The sequence below is a fragment of the Equus caballus genome, chromosome 10 (genome assembly GCF_041296265.1).
Source record: "Equus caballus isolate H_3958 breed thoroughbred chromosome 10, TB-T2T, whole genome shotgun sequence".
In the NCBI taxonomy this organism is placed as follows: Eukaryota; Metazoa; Chordata; class Mammalia; order Perissodactyla; family Equidae; genus Equus; species Equus caballus.
The window spans coordinates 65,470,019-65,490,219 of record NC_091693.1 but is presented as its reverse complement, the minus strand read 5'-3'; the positions used below and the strand labels follow the sequence as shown (position 1 = coordinate 65,490,219).

The 20,201-nt window shown below is 43.9% G+C and overlaps 1 long non-coding RNA gene across 1 annotated transcript in view; it reads left to right on the top strand.

Moving 5' to 3' along the window:
* Positions 1-69: 69 nt before the first annotated feature.
* LOC138915816 (uncharacterized) overlaps positions 70-20,201 on the top strand; it is a 36,330-nt gene continuing 16,198 nt past the window's right edge. The window contains exons 1-2 of the long non-coding RNA XR_011422129.1: positions 70-167; positions 278-404. This is a non-coding gene — a long non-coding RNA (uncharacterized lncRNA). The remainder of the gene's footprint in view (positions 168-277; positions 405-20,201) is intronic.

Here is a 20,201-nt window from a genome sequence, read left to right as displayed (position 1 = left end):
CGGGGTCTGACGTCAGCCATGTGCAGGGAGGGGATGGGAAGAGGGAGGGGGTTAAATGCTAATGATATTAATGAACCTCCAAGCGGCTCCCAAAGAAAATGCAGGCGCTCTCGGAGCTGACGAGTTGCAGAGTGAATATGGGAGTGTGGCTCTGTGCGTGCGCGATGGTGAGCACGGTACTGCTCTTGCAATAAAAATGAATTACTCTATTTCATGGCAAGAGGGGAAGGGGAGGGGAGATGGAGCTTTCTCAAAACGCTTTCCCCCTTCTCTCCAGAGTGCCAGACAGGTTCGTGGAAGAAACTGGGTGGCTGTGTGATTGTGTGTGATTGTGCGCGCCGGCTATGACCGTATGAGTTCGTTCCGTGCCCCTTCTGTTGAGTAAAACTTGGATCTGGTCCGAGGTGAGTAATTATTCATTTTGCAACTATCTACGGAAAGTTAGAGTTGAGGACGCTGTGTGCAGACTTGGGGTCTGGGATGGGGTCTGCGGAGGCTCCGAGTTCCTGCGGCCTTCACGCGGTCCTCTTGGGCACCAGCCGCGGGGAGGGTGCTGCTTGCTTCCCAAAGCAAAGCCCGACCGGAGCACAGCGAAGCTCCTGCCGCCTCCATTATCTGCGCTGGAGCGGCTGCAGGGCAGAGCTTCCCACCCCACCCCCCAACCCCCGCCACCCGCCGCCTCCTGCCACTCGCAGCTCGTTCCCAGTGGGCTTCGCTGACCTCCCTTCTCCAGGCCAAGGGATTCTGGAGAGCCCACCCCGCCTCAGCACCTCGCTCCCCGGCCTCCACCGCCTTCCCGCGACTCCACTGCTCTTTCGCGCCCTGGTTGCTGCGTCGCGCTGAGAGAGCGCACGCCGAGGGAGCGGTGATCCCCGATCTCTAAGAGATTAATTCTTATTTAAGCTCTCCCAGCAGCTTGAACTTGTCGAACAAGAGCTTGCCAGCCTCTCCTCGGGGCATGGGCTCGGCCAGAGGTCAGAGGTCACACCTCCTGCTCCCCCGCCCTCCGCGGCGCGTTTGCGGGAAGGAGAACCCAGGCGGGCACTGCACAATTCTGCCCGCCCACCCCTGGTCCCACTTTCCCCAGACTGGGTGTCAACTCGGGCTTTCGATCAGAGAAAGTGTGTGCAAGTAACTGCTTGCGTTCCCCGAGCCCTCGGAGGGTGCAGCATCTCGTCGGCCCGGCGTCTCAGGGGCGCGGGCTGTGCGCCACTGTCGGCGGCCGAGGCACGTGACTGTAACTTTCCCCGGCAGCCTCGGCTCCGCCTGGAGCCCGGGGCCGCGCCCGCCCCACACAGCAGAGCCCGCGGTCTCTCTGGTGCCGCGCAGCGACCAGGGCTGCGGGCTGGGGACGCCCGGAAAAGGCAAGAAGTGGGACAACTATCTCCCAAGTTACCCCTCCTCCGTTTTTCGAATTGGGACGAGATTGGGGAATTGTGGGAAGAAACCATAAACTTGAGGGGTTTTTTTAGGCGACAGGACAAGAAATCAACATTTTTTACAGACAAGTTGAGCAGACCCGTGCGCCACCAGCCCTGCCCGCGACGTAGTGCAAACTCGAACTCCGCACCCAGAAAGGAAAGTGACTTCCAGGCAGAGTTTGGGAAGCACAGTTACTGCGCCAGGCTCGGTTTTGGGGCTTGGGGTTCTGGCTCCCGCCAGAAATCCATTTGTGGCAGCCACCACCACCACAACCACAACGACCACCACCATCACCCCTACCATCATGTGGACGCAGAGAGGGGCGCTTGGTTAAGGACAAAGAACTTCAAGAATCCAAGTAATTTATCTCGGGCGAAGATGAGGGCAGGTGGCGAAGACTAGACCTGGGCCTGCCTCCCGAGGAAAAGTTTAGGAATCTGTAGTGAGAAGACCCACAAGCCGATTCGCGGGTTCCAGGGCTTGGAGGTAGGAGGATGATAGTTCTGGAGGGGCCCAAACCACCTCTGCCCCAACTCCCCGACATCCTCGCCCTGCTGGCTCATTTGTAGGCACCAGAATTTTTGGAAAATACTCCCAAGGCTCCCTGAATTGTCTCAAAATCAAAATGGGAATGTTCCTTCTTTCTCCTGTCACCAGTCCCTAATCAAGCAGGTGTCAAGAAGTCCGCTGAATAGAAACACACACACACACACACACACACACACACACAGCATCCAACCCTGGCAAAAGGCACAACACGCTCACACACATCCGCAGCATGTTCGTCCTGCGTTCTGGGCGCCCGGCTGTAATTATCTGCGCGCTTTGCATAAATCACAATGCAGTTCTGAAATCATCGTGATGACTTTCTGGCATGATTGGTTCGGTGGCAACGGCAGCAACAAGATCCAGGGTAGGCAGGAGGGGCTGGGGCCCGGCGCCCACCAGCTCCAGGAGGAGCCTGGAGCCGAGCACCCGTGCCTTCTGCTCGCCAGAAACAGTTGTAGGCCAGAGGGAACGCGCATCTAAGGTGTAGAAATTTAGGGCTCTTGATGGCCGAAGGTCAGAGAAGAAAGCTTCTACAGGGCAGGGACTCTTACTTTTCATCTTCCTATCCACAGGCTCCAGCATGCTGCCTGATTCATAGTAGGTGCTGCATAAATGTTGGTAGAATAAATGAAGGAGGAGAGTCACCTGAAGATTTCCCAAGGGGCCACTGGAGGCACAGCAAGGCTAATCATGGAAGCCAGAAGGTGGGGATTCAGGCTCCATCCCAACTAGCTGTGTAACCTTGGGCAAGTGACTAGATCTCTCTGGGCTCCAGGTCATTATATGTAAAACAACTATGCCCTGTTCAACCTCAACTTTCAAAGATTTTTCCTGTGAGTCCACCAAGGGAAATGACTGATAAGGGGCAAATGCCATCTATCTCAGAAATACCTTTTAACAGAGACAAGATCTTAAATTCAAGGCTGAGTTCATAGTCTTGGCTTGGAACCGGGCAGAGCCACACCCCAGAGGTTCTGAAGCCCTCTGACCAGGTCCAAACATAGCCCCCAACTTTCTCTTTAGTCTTTTGTGAGTACCCAGCTCTCAACCAAAACCAAAGCCAAAAACACAGAGAAGGCATCTTTTAGCACAGGATGTCTACATTTTGGTCCAGGAAAAAGACCACAAGAAGGACCATGGAATCTAGAGGTCTCTCTGTCCATCCATTAATCCACCCCATTCAAATGCTGATCACCCACTATGTGCCAGAGATTAATGACATGAGCCCTTTCTCAAGGAGTCCGCAGGGAGAGCAGACACATAAAAGGTGATAAGTGCTTCAGATTGGACTAAAACCCAGGGCAGTCTGGAAAAGAAAAAATACAAGGGACCCTAATCAGTGTGGAGTGGGGTAGGCTGTCAGGGAATGCCCTGGAAAGCTGGCCTTGTGTTAGGGGACTTTAGTGCCTCTGAAAACTGTCCTGTATCATAACTCACTCTCCTGCGAACACCGTTCCCATCCATTTAAGAAGGTAAGCCGACCCCTGTGAACTCATTGTAGGAGAGGCCGGGATGCCTCCTCAGCATGCGATTATCTGAGTCTGACCCTTAGCTCTCTATTTACTAGCTTCTCGAAAAATGATGCCATTTTCTCCATTAACTGTCCCCACTTTTCTTCTAAATTAAAACAGCAAAGGAGAAAGGAAAAGCTTTCTCATCAGCAAGCAGAGCTGAAAAAGTTGGTGTGGAACAGACCCCCCCCCCCTTCCCTGACCAGCGATCAGCCCCCTCTCCGAGGCCGTTCTACTTCTGGAGATTCACTCCTTTAAAAGGCCCTTCACTTCACTGACGAAATACGGAGACCCAGAGAACGGCCGGGAAAACCTACCAGTTGAGCTCGCCTCAGGTTTGACGTTCAGTTTCCAAAAGACACTGATGCAAGTTTTTTATTTGTTTGCTTGTTTACCAGAAGGAGAAAGTTGATTTTCACTTACTTCCAAGTCATAATTCAACCTCTGGTTGGTTGTTGCTTCTCCAGCGGATGGTGAGAGAGAGAGAAGGTGGGTCATGGAGCAGGGGCTGAGCGAGGGCTTGGGAAGTGATGGGATGAAAGAAACAGTCTCTTCAGGCTTGCTCCTGATTCTGCTGTGGACCTTTCAACAAACTGTTTGGCTCCTATCTAACTCTACTCAGAAAAGAAACATCAAGAACAATCCAGAAAAGAGACCCAGCTGCTCTAGAACCCATGGATACTGAGTTGCACAGTTTTTCCTTGACACTTTCCAGGACTGTGTCGGCTAAGAGTTGTTGTTACTCCTCACCAGTGGGAAGATGAACACTGTTAAGAGCAACCGCAATATGACAATGCTGTGTGGGAGAGTTCCTTTTTTTTTTCCTTAACAAATGACAAATCGTGTCTCTGCATTTATTCACACCCTCCCTCGGGCCACATCAGCAGAAGTTCAGGTCTGGGGGCTGGCTGAGGATTAGAGGCTTCTAGGGTCTCATGGCACTTTGATTTTCTTCTAGCCCCCAAAATAATCAAATAGAAACACCTTTCCCCCATCTCTTACTTTATTTCCTACATAAACTATTTTATTTATTTATATCCTGCCTTGTTCCAGGAAGAATTTTTCATGTTTCTCATGTCAAATTGCTTTACTTTGGGACCTGGGCTCCTTCCCTGTAAGATGACTCCCTGAAATGTATTTTAAACAGAAACAACTAGATATGTTACCAGGAAGAGAGGAGCAAGAAAATAATGTAGTCTCTTCTCCCAGGAAGATAGGTCAACAGAAACAAGGCTGCCTGCTTCTTATTTCCTTAATAGGAAGAATAAAAAGTTCAGAGGTGACATAAGGGATACCAGCTCTCCAACTAGACAGGGAGCTCCTTGAGGGCAGAGACGCTCGGATGCATCTTTGGGTCGCCAGCCTCAGCACTCTGGCACAGAGCGGTGCTTTATAAATGTGGACCGTATGAGTGGCCCTGCCTGATGGTACTCACAATCAAAGCTGAGGCTTGAGGTGGGAGGGGCTCGCCTTTGCTCTGCCCCAGCAACCGGGAGGGTAGAGAGCAGGGACAGGTCATCTAGATCTCCAAACCTCGGGAAGCGATGCAGGCCATTTTTGGCGTTTTAAAACAAAAGGATGGCTAAAGAAACAAGAAAGCAGACTATAGCCAGGGAGAGATTAGCTACCAAGTCTTCTTCAATGCTTTAATTTCCTGTGAATTACATGGTCCGACTTGGCTTCCATTTGGCCCAGAAGCACAGAGCACACGGGTCAGAAGGGAGCTCAGGGCTCAGTAGCCTCTAATTCCATCATTTCCAGATAAGGAATCTGAGACCCTTAGAGACAAAGCTTGTCCTAGGTCACTCATCTAGAGACAGAGTCCGTTCCCAGGACCAAGATCCCTTGGTGCTGAGTCTAATGCTCTTTGAAATACGAATTCCACTGCTTTGAGCTACCTCCCATTTCCCAGAAGGGCTTCTAGAAGCTCCAATTAAGGCAATTTCACTCACTTGCTAGTGAAGTTATCAGAATTAAGAAAAGTGTTTTGTGCATCTTGAAGCCATAGTATTTCTGGAACTTCAGACTCCTCCACATCACAGATTTTTCTTCACATTTCCTCTCTGCCAGCACTTAAAATTTCCTGTGTCCCAAGGAAGAGAAAACCTGTGAGGTCTCTCTTTTTTTTTTTCGCAGAGGGGATGGTGTGAGCTAAAGAACTACTTAGAGACACTAATAGTAAATGCGGAGAAAAAGTCAATGATTAGATTGAACAATTAGTCACTGAATTTGATCAGTGTGGATTGCCAACCTGGGACTTTCAGATTTTAAAAACATCCCTCTGTTCCTTCCACAGCAGGTTTAGGACCTGCTTTATCCAGATTACTGTTTCAACACTAGTAGAAACAATTGTTATGTAAAACAGGGTAGCCCAGTTTAAATGTGGCTAACATATTTGAGAATAAGCTAATGATTCTTTCTTCCGTGAATAAATATATCAGGATCACATATTTGATCTCTACCAACGCAGTGAAAAACATCATACATTCTAGTATGCTTTGTTCCAAATGGTCTAGTTCACACAGTACTCTGTTGTCCTCCTATTCTAGTAAGTAATTTCAGAATTCACATCACTTACAAAGATGCCGAGTGTCTATTTAGGGAAGTCTGATTCAAAAAAAAAAAAAAAAACCCTCCAAAACAAAACAAACCTCCCCCTCTCTTCTCCCTCCCCCAAACCCCACGTGCTTTGTGCAAGACGGAGTCAACCAGTGGGATTCACAGGAGGTCCCCAAGTCAAATGCTGCAGCTGCGTTTTAAAAAAGGGTTGGATAAACTACAGCCGTTAATAACATCTGTATCTATGCAAGCTAAGATGATGATAGGGGTAATCAGATCTCATGCTTCAGGGCATAAGATGATTGCCTGCTGGGAGGAGGAGGATTTGGCTTTTCAGGTAGAGCAGTTCACGGCTCAGGAGGTAGGTTGCAGGCTTTCTCCCAGGCTCTAAAATTTCAGGTGTAATTGACATGATTTTGAAGTAGATGAAACAGTGATTTGAAACCTGTTTCTATCAGATCAGGACATTGAATGAGCTATTTCAAATACATACACGCACCACATACAACATATGTATTTCTCTATAGATAAGATACAAATATTTAGATGGCTTTTTTTGAAGGCTGAGGTTCTTTGACATGTTTTGACCATCTTTTAGTGCAAAGTGGATGCTTAATAAATGCTAAACAACAACAAAAGCAGTGGAGGTGATTCAACTTTGGTCTATGCATTTATGATTAGCTAAAATAATGTATAACTACCTAAGTATTCATAACTGCACATATTTGGATCCCTAAATCTATGTATTTCTAGTTGCACTAGCTAAATAATGATTGGATTGCCTGTTTGGAGTGTACCAGTAATGCATTCATTTTAATGTCCTGATCACTAAAGTAATTTTTTAAAACTTAATATTTGTCTAGAAGTGAGAAAGGAATAATAACCTTACCTTCTCTTTTGATTTCTTTAATATTTTCCAATCCCTGGAGGGGTACACTTTAGTTCAGTTGCACAATTGAATCCATTTTTGAAAACACTTGTGCAAGTATGAGTAGGATTAAAGAGCTCCATTTATTTAGACACGTTAACCCATACCGCAGAGCATACAGCATCAGAGAGCTGTCCACATTTCAGAGAGATGTGGAATCTTTTGAAGGAGTTGATTTCTAGTAGAATAGAATCCTTTTGTCGTGAAAAACATTCTTGCTACTGGCTTCATCACTGTTACTAGATCAGTCACTTCTGTTCCACACAGAGGGACCATACGGAATGATATGGCTGTTAAATGCAATTTTTTAAATGATGCACATAAACATTTTTAAAGGGGGGGAATCCTGCAGCTGTTTGGCTGCAGAGAGGCATGGGAAATTAGTCAGAAGCCCAAAGCATCATAGTTAATAACCATTATTCTGTTGTCTGGGATGTTTGTTTAAATACTATTGACACTGTGTATGTATTGTCATCGTCTCTAAATTGTAGCTGTTAACCACTGAAATCTCGTTAAAGACCACCTAGGGTTTCCTCTGTAGGATGCTGAAGGATGTATTCACCTGATGGATAAACAAAAAACAGATTTCTTTTTTGTTTCAATTTTTCTCTCATGTGCACCTAGCAGGAAATTTTCTAGCCTAAAGAAAGAGACTGCCTGGGTACAGTAAAAACAGATGCCGTGGAGACCCAACCTTTGTATTTTCTCCTCTAGTGACAGAAAATGAACAAACCCATCAACTGATTAATACAATTCAGTTCTGCTTAAAATTCACAGATCTGTTTGGTATGAGACTGTATTTTAAAAGACTCATACTTGCCATTAAGTGTGAAGAAATCAGTAACTATTCTTTTCATCAACAGCATGTTGGGTTTTTTTCCCCCCATTTAGATTTTGCTTATTAAGTGAGGTCATTTCGGAGAAGAGCGGCTCTGGTGAATGGGAAAAAAAAAAAAAAATCTAACAGTCTGACTCCCAAGTTGAGATCTCCAGACCAGGGGCCTTTCAGCACAAAGCGTTTTATATCTTGACTTATGAGAGGACAATAGCCGGTCTTACAAAGGCACCACCTGTGATTCGGCACGGTTGACATCTCTGTTAAGGAGGAGCCGGAGGGCACGAGAGAAACAGCACGAGCACAATCCGGAACTTGTCACCGTGACCCACCTTCAAGGCTATTTCACGTGGTCGCTGAGGCCTCGCCAGCTTTTTTGCTTACAGTTTTTAAAAAGGACGGGGGGAGAGAGAAAGGAAATGAACGGCGTCCACGCGAATTGACCCAAAGCCCTGGACTTACGGCTTGCAAGCTCCCAGCTGTCCCATTTCACAGATGGGTAAACGGAGGTCGGGTCCGCGGAGTGTCTGGCCCTGCAGGTGCCGAGAGCGGGGACCCCCGCGGGGCTGGGGCCGTCGGGCTGCGGGGGCGCAGGGCCGGGTGGCCGAGGGTGGACGGCCAGGCCCCCTCTCCGGCCCAACCTTCAGGCCGGTGGCTTTTTGCTTCCTTCCCGAAGGTCGCTTCTGACAAATCTATCTATTTGGGGCAAATTGTCAGTGAGAAACTTCCGCTCGAACTGCCCTGGACAAAACCGGCTGTTTGAAAAGGGTAAATCCCGCGGCCCGGCGCGGCCGAACAATGGGCCGCTGGTGCTGCTGCGGCGGGGGCGGCCGCGCGGGCCGCACAAAGGGCGGATTAATTGGGGCCGCGGCTGAGCGGTTCGCGCTAGCTCCACTCAGCCCGCGCCGCGGGGCGCCCCATTGACTGGGCCCCGAGCCCCACTTTTCACAAACTCCAAACAAAAGTCAATTTCTTTTTTATAAGGCGGGGGAGGGGGCCGCCAAGATTCTCCACTTGCTCCCTCGCCTCAACCTTGCTGCTTGGTGGGGGGTGGAGGGAGAAGGGCTGGAGGGAGAGGGGTGTAGGGGAGCCCGCGAGTGGAGAGGGATGAGGGTGTGGCTGCCGCGTCCCGCCTCCGCTGCACCCGCCTGGTGTCACCCACCTTCCAGGCAGGAGCTTAGTTCCCTGCCCGAGGTCTGTAGCCGCAGATAAAGGCGATGGGGTGATGGGGTGACGGCAAGGACCGAGGTGAGGGTTGGGTGCACCGGGATGGGAGAAGTATAGGCAGGTGATTTAGGAGGAAGGGGAAGATACACCCCCTTGAAATTCTAGCCCTCGGAGGTGTGACCATGCATCAGACGTTTATTGAGCAACTATTTGTTCCTGATAGGAGGGAGACAAAAGTGAGTTTGCCTTCGGTTTACAGACAAGTTGGGAAGGTTGACACCTAAATCATCCAGCAGGTGGGGAAGAGGAGGTGCCAAGACAGTGGGCTCAAAGGAAGGCGTCATCATTCCTCTATAAAGTCACAAGATGGATTTGTTCATGAAATGCGTGGGAAAAAATATCTAATTACTTTGTAGATGCACCGTACTATGAGAACCAAGTAGCAGTAATTTTTTTTTAAAAAAAAAGAAACTGTAAGATTAATATTGTCACTAGTCTGAAAACCACATCCAGAGGGACCAGGAGTTCATCTCCTCTTGTTTCTCTCCTTTCAAAATGGGAGAATGAATGCAGAGGGCTCTTCAACTGACACGAGAGGGGCAGGAAATTCCTTTCACAATAATACTGGATACAAGCCTCTGTTGTAAGCTGGGTTGGCAGTGGTTGCATACAAGACACCCTCGTCCTTGTGGTTAGTGCAAAGGCCACATTCTTTTTCGAGGACTGGCTTCCCAAGGGAGTCAACAGGGCGGAGGGACCGCGTGCTGGTGTAAGGGAGGCCATTTGCTGGGTGGAGGGCTTGAGCAGGTGCTCACAGCTGATATCCCAAGGTTTTTATTTTGTGGGGGTGCTTCTGCTCTTGGATCTGGAGGCACTTTGTGCTCTAAGGCTGGCGAATTGAAGTCTCCAATAGCTAGGCTTTAGTATGAAGACCCTCCGAAGGCATCAGGCCAGGGTATTTTGGCAACCCTCTAGGCCGCCACAGTGAAGGTGGAGCTCTGATGGCAGGTCCTGAATCTGTGGCAGGCTCAGGAGGAGAGGTGAAGAAAGTCTTCAAGGACAGGCTGAAATAGGGCTGGAGGCAGAGAGACCCAAACACTGACATCAGGAGGCTACAGCCGCAGACGGACCTGCTGGCAGACTCCAACCTGGGCTCCTTTTCAACCACAGTTTAAAGCTGTAGATTTAAAATGATATTCTCTGGGCCAGACTGTTGAAGCCTTCCAGACTTCTGTTGAATCAGAGCCTGTGAAAATCAAGGGCAAATATTTATCTAAAGATGTCACAACTTTGAATTTCAATAATAACTTATCTGCTAATCTCTGATGGAAATCTAGAGCAGCTGTTACTCCATTGTGTATTTTGAATTCCCAAAAGATAAATTTGGGAAGCAACATTTTTCTTCCATCAGTTCTCAGTATGCTTTCTTCTTAGCTTATTGATGCCTTTGCAAGTTCAAATCAAACAAATGACAGGACCTTTTGCTTATCATGAAAGTTATTAAAGTCTACCAAAAAATATATAGTAGTTGACCTTTATTGGCAAGTGTGATAATGCCATGTGTCCATGCCGGCAAAGGTTGACTGAGGGCATAAAGACTGAGATATTGCATTATCGGGAAGAAAAAGAAAATACAAGGCATCATTTGACAGCAATGTGTAGGTTAGACAGAATTGATGACAGGGTCTACAGCCTATTGATAGAAATCTCATGAGCACAGCTTCTAAGAACACCCAGCACAATTGCTGATCATTTTTATTTTGCAGATGAAGGTCTTCAGAGAGGGAGGACTAGGTGGTTTTGATATGATCTACCCGTGAAAGGGCTGACATACTGGCATCAGGCCTTTCCACCACTCGCTCTGGTTAGCTTTCAAGGCCTTGAATTACTCTCTGTCTGTTAGGAGGAATTATTTTGGAGTCACTCAATGTGAACATCATTAGAGGAAGTTTCTGGAGATCTCATTATAATTTAACTCCATTTATTTCTCTTACACTTGCTGGCTGAGCAAACACTGCTGGAAGGGGAGGAGGATGATTTTGGTACCCCCAGGCTTAGACTGCCAGCAAAGTACAGAAATCTGACTTCTGATCATGGCAGGGCAGGGGCAAATACAGCACTGCAACTAGACTGTGGTAGTCACGAGCCAAAAAGAAAGAGCTCTGAGGGGCTGCCCTGTGGCTGAGTGGTTAAGTTTGTGCGCTCCGCTTTGGCGGCCCAGGGTGCACAGGTTTGGATCCTGGGTTCGGACCTATGCACCTCTCATCAAGCTGTGGCGTGGCGGTATCCCGCATAGAAGAAGTAGAATGATTTACAAGTAGGATACATGATTGTGTACTGGGGCTTTGGAGAGAAAAAAAAAGAGGGAGATTGGCCACAGATGTTAGCTCAGGGCCAATTTTCTTCACCAAAAAAAAAAAAAAAACAACGCTGGATCCAGGGATGGACTCAATAAGAGAATGGCATTTTCTAATGGCTTTTCCTTGAAGAGGGAAAACAGGAGACATAGGCTGAGCCTCGGTATGATAGCTAAGATCCTACAAATAACGTATCTAACATTTGATGGTGATATGAATCATAAATATAAGACTATAGGAATGTATCTGTACAATCTAAAGAATGAAATAAAATAAATGCTTGTATCCTAGCAGCTATGTTAAAAAAAAAAAATAGAATCTCAGTCGTATCTATAAGGAGACTCCTCTGTGCCCTCTTGGATTGCATCTCTTCTCCCCAGGGCACACGCCGGAGGTAACCACCACCCTGAATTGTGTTTTACTCATTTGCTTGCTCTCTTTATGATTTTACTACTTATGTGTGTATCCCTAAATGATATAGTGTGAAGTTTGCTTTTTTCAAACTTTACATAAGCAGAAGCATACATTATATAGTCTTCAGTGATTTGTTTTTTTCTCCCAACACTGTTTAATGTTGGTATTAAATTAACTGTGGCACATTCACACAATGTCTTTCTTCATTCTCATTGTTGTGTAGTATTCTGCTGTGTGAGCATGCCCAACTGGTTGGTCCTCACTGTTGTGAATGGATATTGGTTTCTTCCCTTCCCTTTCTCTCTCTCTCCCTCTCTCTCCTTTCTTTTGTAATTATCATAAGTGCTGCTATGAGCATCTTTTGTGCATGCCTCCTGGTACACATGTGTAAGAGTTTCTCTAGTATGGAAACCCAGTAATACCATTGCTGTCTGATCCATTTTCACTAGGTACTATCAGACTGTTTCACTCAGTGGTTGTATTAATTTACACTCGCACCAGGAGGTATGAGTTATTGTGGCTGCCCATCCTGTCAACACTTATTATTGACTTGTTTTACAATTTTTATTATTCATATGGGAGAAATATCTCTTTGTAGTTTTAATTTGCATTTCTCTGTTTACTAACAGGACTGAGTGTTTATCAGGTGTCTGTGGGCCATTTTAATTTTCTCTTTTATGAAACACGTCTTTGTGCTTTTGCCATTTTCCTGTTGGGTTGTTTTTCTTTTGATCGACAGGAGCTTTAAAAATAGCATTTTGGATACTAATCCTTTATTTCAATTATATGTATGGAAAATATTTTCTCCCGTTTAGTGATTGTCTTTTCACTCTCCTTCTAATGTGTTTTGATGAACCAAAGTTTTAATTTTGTGTGGTAGAATTTATCAATATTTTCCTTCATGAGTTGATATTTTTGTGTCTTGTTTTAGAAACATTTCCCTATTGTGAGGTTGTAATAGTGTTCTCTTAAATTGTTTTCTAAAAGTTTTATAGTTTTGCCTTCCACATCTAAGTCTTTAGTCCAAATGGAATTGATTTTTGTGTATGGTGTGAGGTAGGGTTCCAATTTAGTTTTCTCACAGTTGTTTAATAAATTTTCCCAGTACCATGATTGAATCTTTTCTCTATCTCTAGTGCCCACTATGTTATAAAAAGCAAGTCTCTATATATACACTAATTTGTTCCCAGGTTCCCTATCATAATCCTTTGGTCTTTTTGTCTAGCCCTCTGCCAGTATCCCATTGTCTTACTTACTATAGCTTATATACTGTCTTGATATCTGGGAGGGAAATCCTCCTTTCCTTGTGCTTTTTCTAGGGAGACTTGGCTATTTTTGACCCTTTGCTCTTCCATTCCAATTTTAGAATTAGCTTGTCAAGTTCCATGAAAAATATTGTTGGGATTTTCATTGGAATTGGATTTAATCAATATAGGGAGAATTGACATCTTCATGCTATTGAAGCTTCCTACTAACAATTTGATATTTCTCCATTTATTTGTCTTCTTCAGTGTTTTTTCAATAAGGTATAATTTTTCTGTATAAATGAGGTACATACTTTTATTAGATTTATACCTAAATTTATTACATTTTTTTGCTATTATAATGGCATTTTTAAAGAATTATATTTTCTTATTGATTGTTTTTGCTGCACACAAGGGTATGTTGATTGAAAAACTCTTATTAACTCTAATGATTTATCTATAGTTTTTCTTGAGTTTCTATGTGGCCAATAATATAATGTACAAATATGACAGTTTTTTATCTTTTTTAGTCCTAAATCTTTAATTTATTTTCTGCTTTTGTCATACTTATAAAGGTTAGGATTTTTTTTTTTTTTTTTTTTTTTTTGCTGAGGAAGATTTTCCCTGAGCTAACACCTGTTTCCAATCTTCCTCTTTTTGCTTGAGGAAGATTCTCCTTGAGCTAACATCTGCACCAGTCTTCCTCTATTTTGTATGTGGGATGCCTCCACAGCATGGCCACTGACAAGTGGTGTAGGTCCATGCCTGGTAACTGAACTCTGCCACCAAAGCAGAGTGCACCAAACCTAACCAGTAGGCCATGTGGCCAGCCCTGAATACACTATTAAATAGCTGTGGTGATGGCAGTAACTTTGCATTGCATTTTCTCTGATATTAAAGGGAAGTATATGATTGTGGGTGCACATGTGTGTAGAACTGGCATATCTTCTTGGTGAATTAGGTAGCAACAATTTTCATTCCTAGTAATGCTTTGGCTGTAGTCTGTTTTCTCTGATGTTAATTTAGCCACACTAGCTTTCTTCTGTTAATATTTGGTTTTCCATTCTTTGACTTTCAATCTTTCTATGACCTTATGTTTTAAGAATCTCTTGTAACCAGTATGTAGCTGTTTTTTTAAAGAAATTCAGTCTGACAATCCTTGTCATTTAACTGGAGTTTTTAGTACATTTACGTTATTGTAACTAGTCATATACTTGGATTTATTACTACCATCTTTTTGCTTTTGATTCTTATGCATTCATTGAGGAATTCCCCCCCCAGTCCAGTTTCCCCCTGCTCTTGTTTGGAAGTTGTCTTCTTTGTGTGTCTATTCTTTTGGTGATTACCTAGGTATTTTAATTTCACTTAAAGTTAATCAATATCTTTCTTACTCCTGAACAATATGAGGACCTTATAATCTTTTCAGCTTATCCTTTTCTACTTCTGAGATCCACTTCTGACTTAATCCCTTCCCCCCTACAGATTAGATACCATTGTTAATACAATCAAATTTATTTAGATTTATCCATATAATTACCTATATCTTTGCTGATTCTTTCTTTCTTTCTGAAGTACATCCTTTATAATTTTCTTTAGTGAGGGTCTGCCAGTGTTAAAGGCTCTCAATTTTAAGTTGACTGAAAATAGCTGTATTTTACACTGATTCTTGAAAGATATTTCACTGGGGATATAATTCTTGACATGTAGTTATTTCCTCTCAGGACACTGACGACATGCCACTGTCTTTTGTTTTTTTGTTGTTGCTGCTGTGGAAAAGTCAGTATTTGGTCTAAAGCTCCACATTTACAGGTGATCTGTCTTTCTTCTCTGTCTATTTTTAAAGTTTTCCTTCCCCCTTGGAGTTCTGCACTTTTACAGTCGTAGGAATACATGTGGATTTCTTTTATTTATCCTACTTGGGACGCACTTGGCTTCCTGGATCTGGGCCCTGTTGTCTTTAACAATAGTGGAAAATTCTCAACTATTGTCTCTGTGGAAATTGTCTTCTCTCTACTCTATTAGTTCCTTCATGAACTCTGATTAGGAGTTATAAAACTCTTAACATCTCTTCCATTTTTTTTTTTTAGGAAGATTAGCCCTGAGCTATCTGCTGCCAATCCTCCTCTTTTTGCTGAGGAAGACTGGCCCTGAGCTAACATCCATGCCCATCTTCCTCCACTTTATATGTGGGACGCCTACCACAGCATGGCTTGCCAAGTGGTGCTGTGTCTGCACCCAGGATCTGAACTGGCAAACCCCAGGCCGCCGAAGAGGAATGTGCACACTTAACTGCTGTGCCACCAGGCTGGCCTCACATCTCTTCCATATTTTCTGTCTCTTTATTTCTGCACTGTATTCTGGAAAATGTCTTTTAATCTATTTTCCAGTTCACTGATTCTCTTTTCTGTTGGGTCTAACCAGTTGTTTAATCACCCCCCTTCATTTAAAAAATCAATCATTTTATTTTTCATTTCTGTACCGTTTGGTTCCATTTCAGTTCTACTTGGATGTTCCTTACAGTCTCTTGTTCCTTGCTGATGTTTTCAAGCTTCTCTTTTATTTCATTGGTGTCAGTTGCCTGCTTCTTCTGGTCTTCACTTCATGGTGCCATGTTTCCTGCTAGGCTTTGTGATGTTTTCCTTCTGCGAGCTTCTCATTTGTCTTGGCACTTTATCTCTGGAGATTCTTAGAGGCCAGCATTGAAGATGAATTTGTTCAAGAAAGATTTGCGTTTTCTCTTTCTAGTCAAGTCACCTGGTTGTACTACCAGCTTGGATCCTTTTATATTGAAATACTCTATCATTAGGGTTTAAAATTTTTGGGACCACCTAGGTGGTATGAATCCAGAGAGAATATCTGCTTGAGACCTAGTTGTGCTTCCAAATTCTTAGGGAAGTTTTTTTCCATCTGCTCTTCCAGCGTCAACATTAAGATAGGCAAATGTCCTTGTTGTGGCACCAGTTTTTCGGGCTGGGTTTATTTTTAAAATTTATCTTTACACCGAGGATGTAGCCCTTTGTGTTTTCAGCTTTACGCAAGGATTCTCCTAACAGGTTCCCCACCTTGGGCAATCCCTGAGCATTATCTCAGGTTGAGATTCAGAGTCCCCAGAGTCTGATAAAACTCCCAGGGCGAAAGCTGGCTTTGAAACTGGCTTAACTACCAGGGTTCCTGCGTTCACTTACTTTTTGGGATCTGAAAAATCTCTCCCTTTTGTGCCAGCTCAGTGATGCATTTAAAAAGATGTTTTAAAATTATTTTATGAAGCATTTTAGTTATTTTAGTTGAGATTGTCATTCAGGCTATCTGTAGTAGTCAGGGATCTCCAAAGAAATATATATACATATGAGAGTGAGAGAGAGAGAGAGAGACAGGAACAGAGACAGCGAGAGGGAAATTTTAAGGAACTGACCCATGAGATTGTAGGGGCTGGCAAGTTCAAAATCCACAGGGCAGTCTGGCAGGCTGGCAATTCCAGCAAGAGTTGATGTTGCAATCTTAGTTCAAAGGCAGGTCTGGAGGCAGAATTCCTTCCTCCTAAGGAGAGCTCAGTCTTTTCTCTCAAGGCCTTCAACTGAGTGGACGAAGTGCACCCACATTGTGGAGGGTAATCTGCTTCACTCAAAATCTGCTTTGCCCACATCTAAGAAATACCTTCCCAGCAACATCTGGATGTGTTTGACCAAACACTGGGCAACACAGCCTACCCAAGTTGCCACATAAAATTCACCATCACAGCACCTAGTCCACTAAAGTGCTGGAAGCAGAGGCCAGAGCTACAATTTCTCTTGACGAAATGATAGCACAATCAAGGGGCACAATAATGTCATGCTTAGAGGCTTCACTGAAAATAGGTCTCAGGAGACACTGAGCATCCTCTGAGGAGGCTGACAGACTGTTCTGGTTTCTCAGTCTATGCTTCCTACAGGCTTTTAGTGCTTACTATAGGTACTATAGGTTGTGACAAATGTGCTCTTCCATTGACAATTACAGGAAAAGGAGGATACACTCAATTGCCTTAAGTTCTAGGCCATAATGATGCAAAGCTAGAAAACCTGTATTATTTACTCAAACTTGCCAAAATTCAGTAAGTATCTTAAACTAAAAATTTAAAAAGAGCCGGACTGAGGAGAGTAACGACTATGTTGCAGGAGAGTCAGAATAATGGTCATCCCCATTTTAGAATCTAAAGGGTGTTTTCAACGATGAAAAAGATTCTTTTTCTCCTTCTTTTTCTTCCTCTTCTTTTTTTTCCAGATATTCATACCGTCTTAGAAGCCTGGAAACAGATGATGATAGAAATGCAAAAATTCACAAATTGCCCAGCTATCCCCATACAGAATGAGGATATTTTCTTCACAGTGAAAAGCAGTAGGCTCACTTACCATGCTTTTCAGGAGTGGAAAAGCCTTTTTGTTCTATTTGAGGATTTATGGGGATGCCTCCGGGGAAGGAAGGTGTAAGGAAGCAGTGTCAACAGTCAGGAGGAAAGGAGGCAAGAGAATCCGGTAGCCTCCCTGTTCTTTCTTGGTTTCTCTCTGTTTTTCTTCCCTGTCATGAAAACTCGAGCCAAGCCTCAGCATGAAGCATTATTGCTTAAAACAGAACAACGAAAGTCTAAAAAAGGAATTTCAAAATATATGCATAGTCAAGAGACTGGAAGAAAATATGAATAGTGGTTATCTGAATGGTGGAATTATCAATTATTTTCTTCTTTATATTCTTCTGTGTTTTTTCAAAGTTTCTACAATAAACACAAATAACCTTGTACCTAGATTTTGTAGCATATTTTAAAAATCTGCTTTATTAAAACCAAAATATTTTTTCAGCTTCTAATTTAAGCTGGTGTTTTGTTTGTGAAATATATGGCTTAAAAAGCTGCAGTCCCTAACACTGGTTACTGCTTTCCAATCTCTGTAGTCTGCATACAGATTAACTGTAGTTAGAGCTCCTAGAATTCCCAACTCGGGGGGCAAGTTCATGTGTAAAAATCTATGATTCTTTGTACTGCATAGACATGGGGAGGCCAGAAAGGTCAGTTTAGCGGCAAAGAGGCTCATGGTGCTTCCTTCTGGGAGTAATCATATAAACCAGGAAATGTACAAATCTGTGAACACAGGCACATTCAGACATTTCTCTGCAGAGGGTAACTGCTGACTGAGCCAGAGAAATTCCTATCAGTGATGAGACCTCCTAGGACCTGTCTATCTTTTCTTGAAAAGAAAAAAAAATACTAAAAGTTAGGTAATAAAAAAATGGTTCTGCACTGGCATTCCATTGTTCTTCTCTGGAGGGTTGTAAGGATGGTGCTCAGTGACCTCTCTGAAATGTCACAAAGAGCAGTGGCATCTGGATTAGCAGAGAAATTAACATGCAGAAGAGACTTCAAAGGCCCCTACACAGATCCAGAAAATTCTTTAATGTATATGTATACATAAATTGCATGTATACTGAATTAAGCTCTACCAAATATCTCTCGATAGATATGTGACCTCCTTGTTTGGTGGATGGATATAAGAAAAGATGCTGGACCACCTGTGGTTCTTCATGTTAAACTGATCTTTCGTCCGGCAAAGCAAAATTCAAAATCAAGACTTTAGAATTTCAGAATCAGGACTTTGTTGAGACACTTTAAATACACTACTAAAGATGGATGTGATAAAAGAGAAGGGAAGGAGAATTCAGAGGAATAAATGGAGGTGCAAAATAGGAAGCGAGAAGAGGAATAAGAAAAGATAAAGGGGAAGGAAAAGAAAATGTGAATTGAACGAAGGAATTATATTGGGGGGTATGGGGGATAACCCGTCTCCATAGGGCCCCTCGCCCCATGAACTTTTAGATAGCGAATCCAGCCCATAAACAAGATGTGGCTTTTCAGCAGAGAAAATATCCAACTTTCTTAGTTATTAGGAAGTCTCTTCACACTGGGAGGAAATTTTGTGAGTGGGTCTTACTGATATAGAGAACAAAGAAAAAGGAATTAATTCTAGGGATGGTGTGCAATGGTGAGGTTGCCATCCATTATTTCTGACCCAGTTTGGTGATATCAAACCTTGTTAATGCCTGGTATTAGAAGACTCTCTTCTTTCTTTCTTTCTTCTCTTTGAAGATTGGCCCTGAGCTAACATCTATTGCCAATCATCCTCTTTTTTTTTCCTCCTGAAAGCTCCCCAGTACATAGTTGTATATCCAAGCTGTAGGTGCTTCTAGTTCCTCTATGCAGGACACCGCCTCAGCATGGCTTGATGAGCGGGGCTAGGTCCATGCCCAGGATCCGAACCAGCGAACCCAGGGCTGCCACAGTGGAGCGTGCGAACTTAACCCCTCGGCCTCAGGTTGGCCCCCAGACTCTCTTATTTCTATCCTACCCTCTGTTCTCTCTATTTTTGTGGGGTGAAGTGAGGTATAGTTAGAGGGTTGTTGTGAATACACTGAATTGCTTCTAACAGAGATTTTCTAATCCCTTCAAAAATCACTTACTTGCTCATCTCTTTCCCACTTTTCTCTAGACATTGTATCTTTCTTGCAAGAACGAACAGGAAGGGTGATGAGGCATATTGATCTAATGGAAACTTGTAATATGTGTAGTTCAGCTGGACATGCTGACACTAAGACACAGATGTAGACACTGCCTCATGAAGTTTACAGTCTACCGGGGAATAGAATCTCCACCCATTTTGGCTGAATTAACGGAAAAATGCAGATCGAATTAGAGAAAAATAGACTTTTTTAAAATAATTGGTCATGTATTTTTGAAGGTTGACTCTTAGTTGTATGGTGATTCTGGGATCTTTTAAAACAATTATAATTATGGAAGGCATTTATTTTTTGAATTTTTCATAACAGCTTTATTGAGATATAACTGACATACCATAAAGTTCACCTTTTTTTTTTTTCTGAGGAAGATTCACCTTGAGCTGACATTGCTGCCAATCGTCCTCTGTTTTGTATGTGGGTCACTGCCACAGCATGGCCACTGACGAGTGTGTATGTCCACGCCCAGGAACCAAACCTGGGTGGCTGAAGTGGAGCACATTGAGCTTAACCACTAGGCAACAGGGCCAGCCCCTAAAGGAACCCTTTTGTTTTTTTTGAGGAAGATTAGCCCTGAGCTAACATCTGCCAGCAATCCTCCTCTTTTTGCTGAGGAAGACTGGTCCTGAGCTAACATCTGTGCCCATCTTCCTCTACTTTATATGTGGGATGCCTGCCACA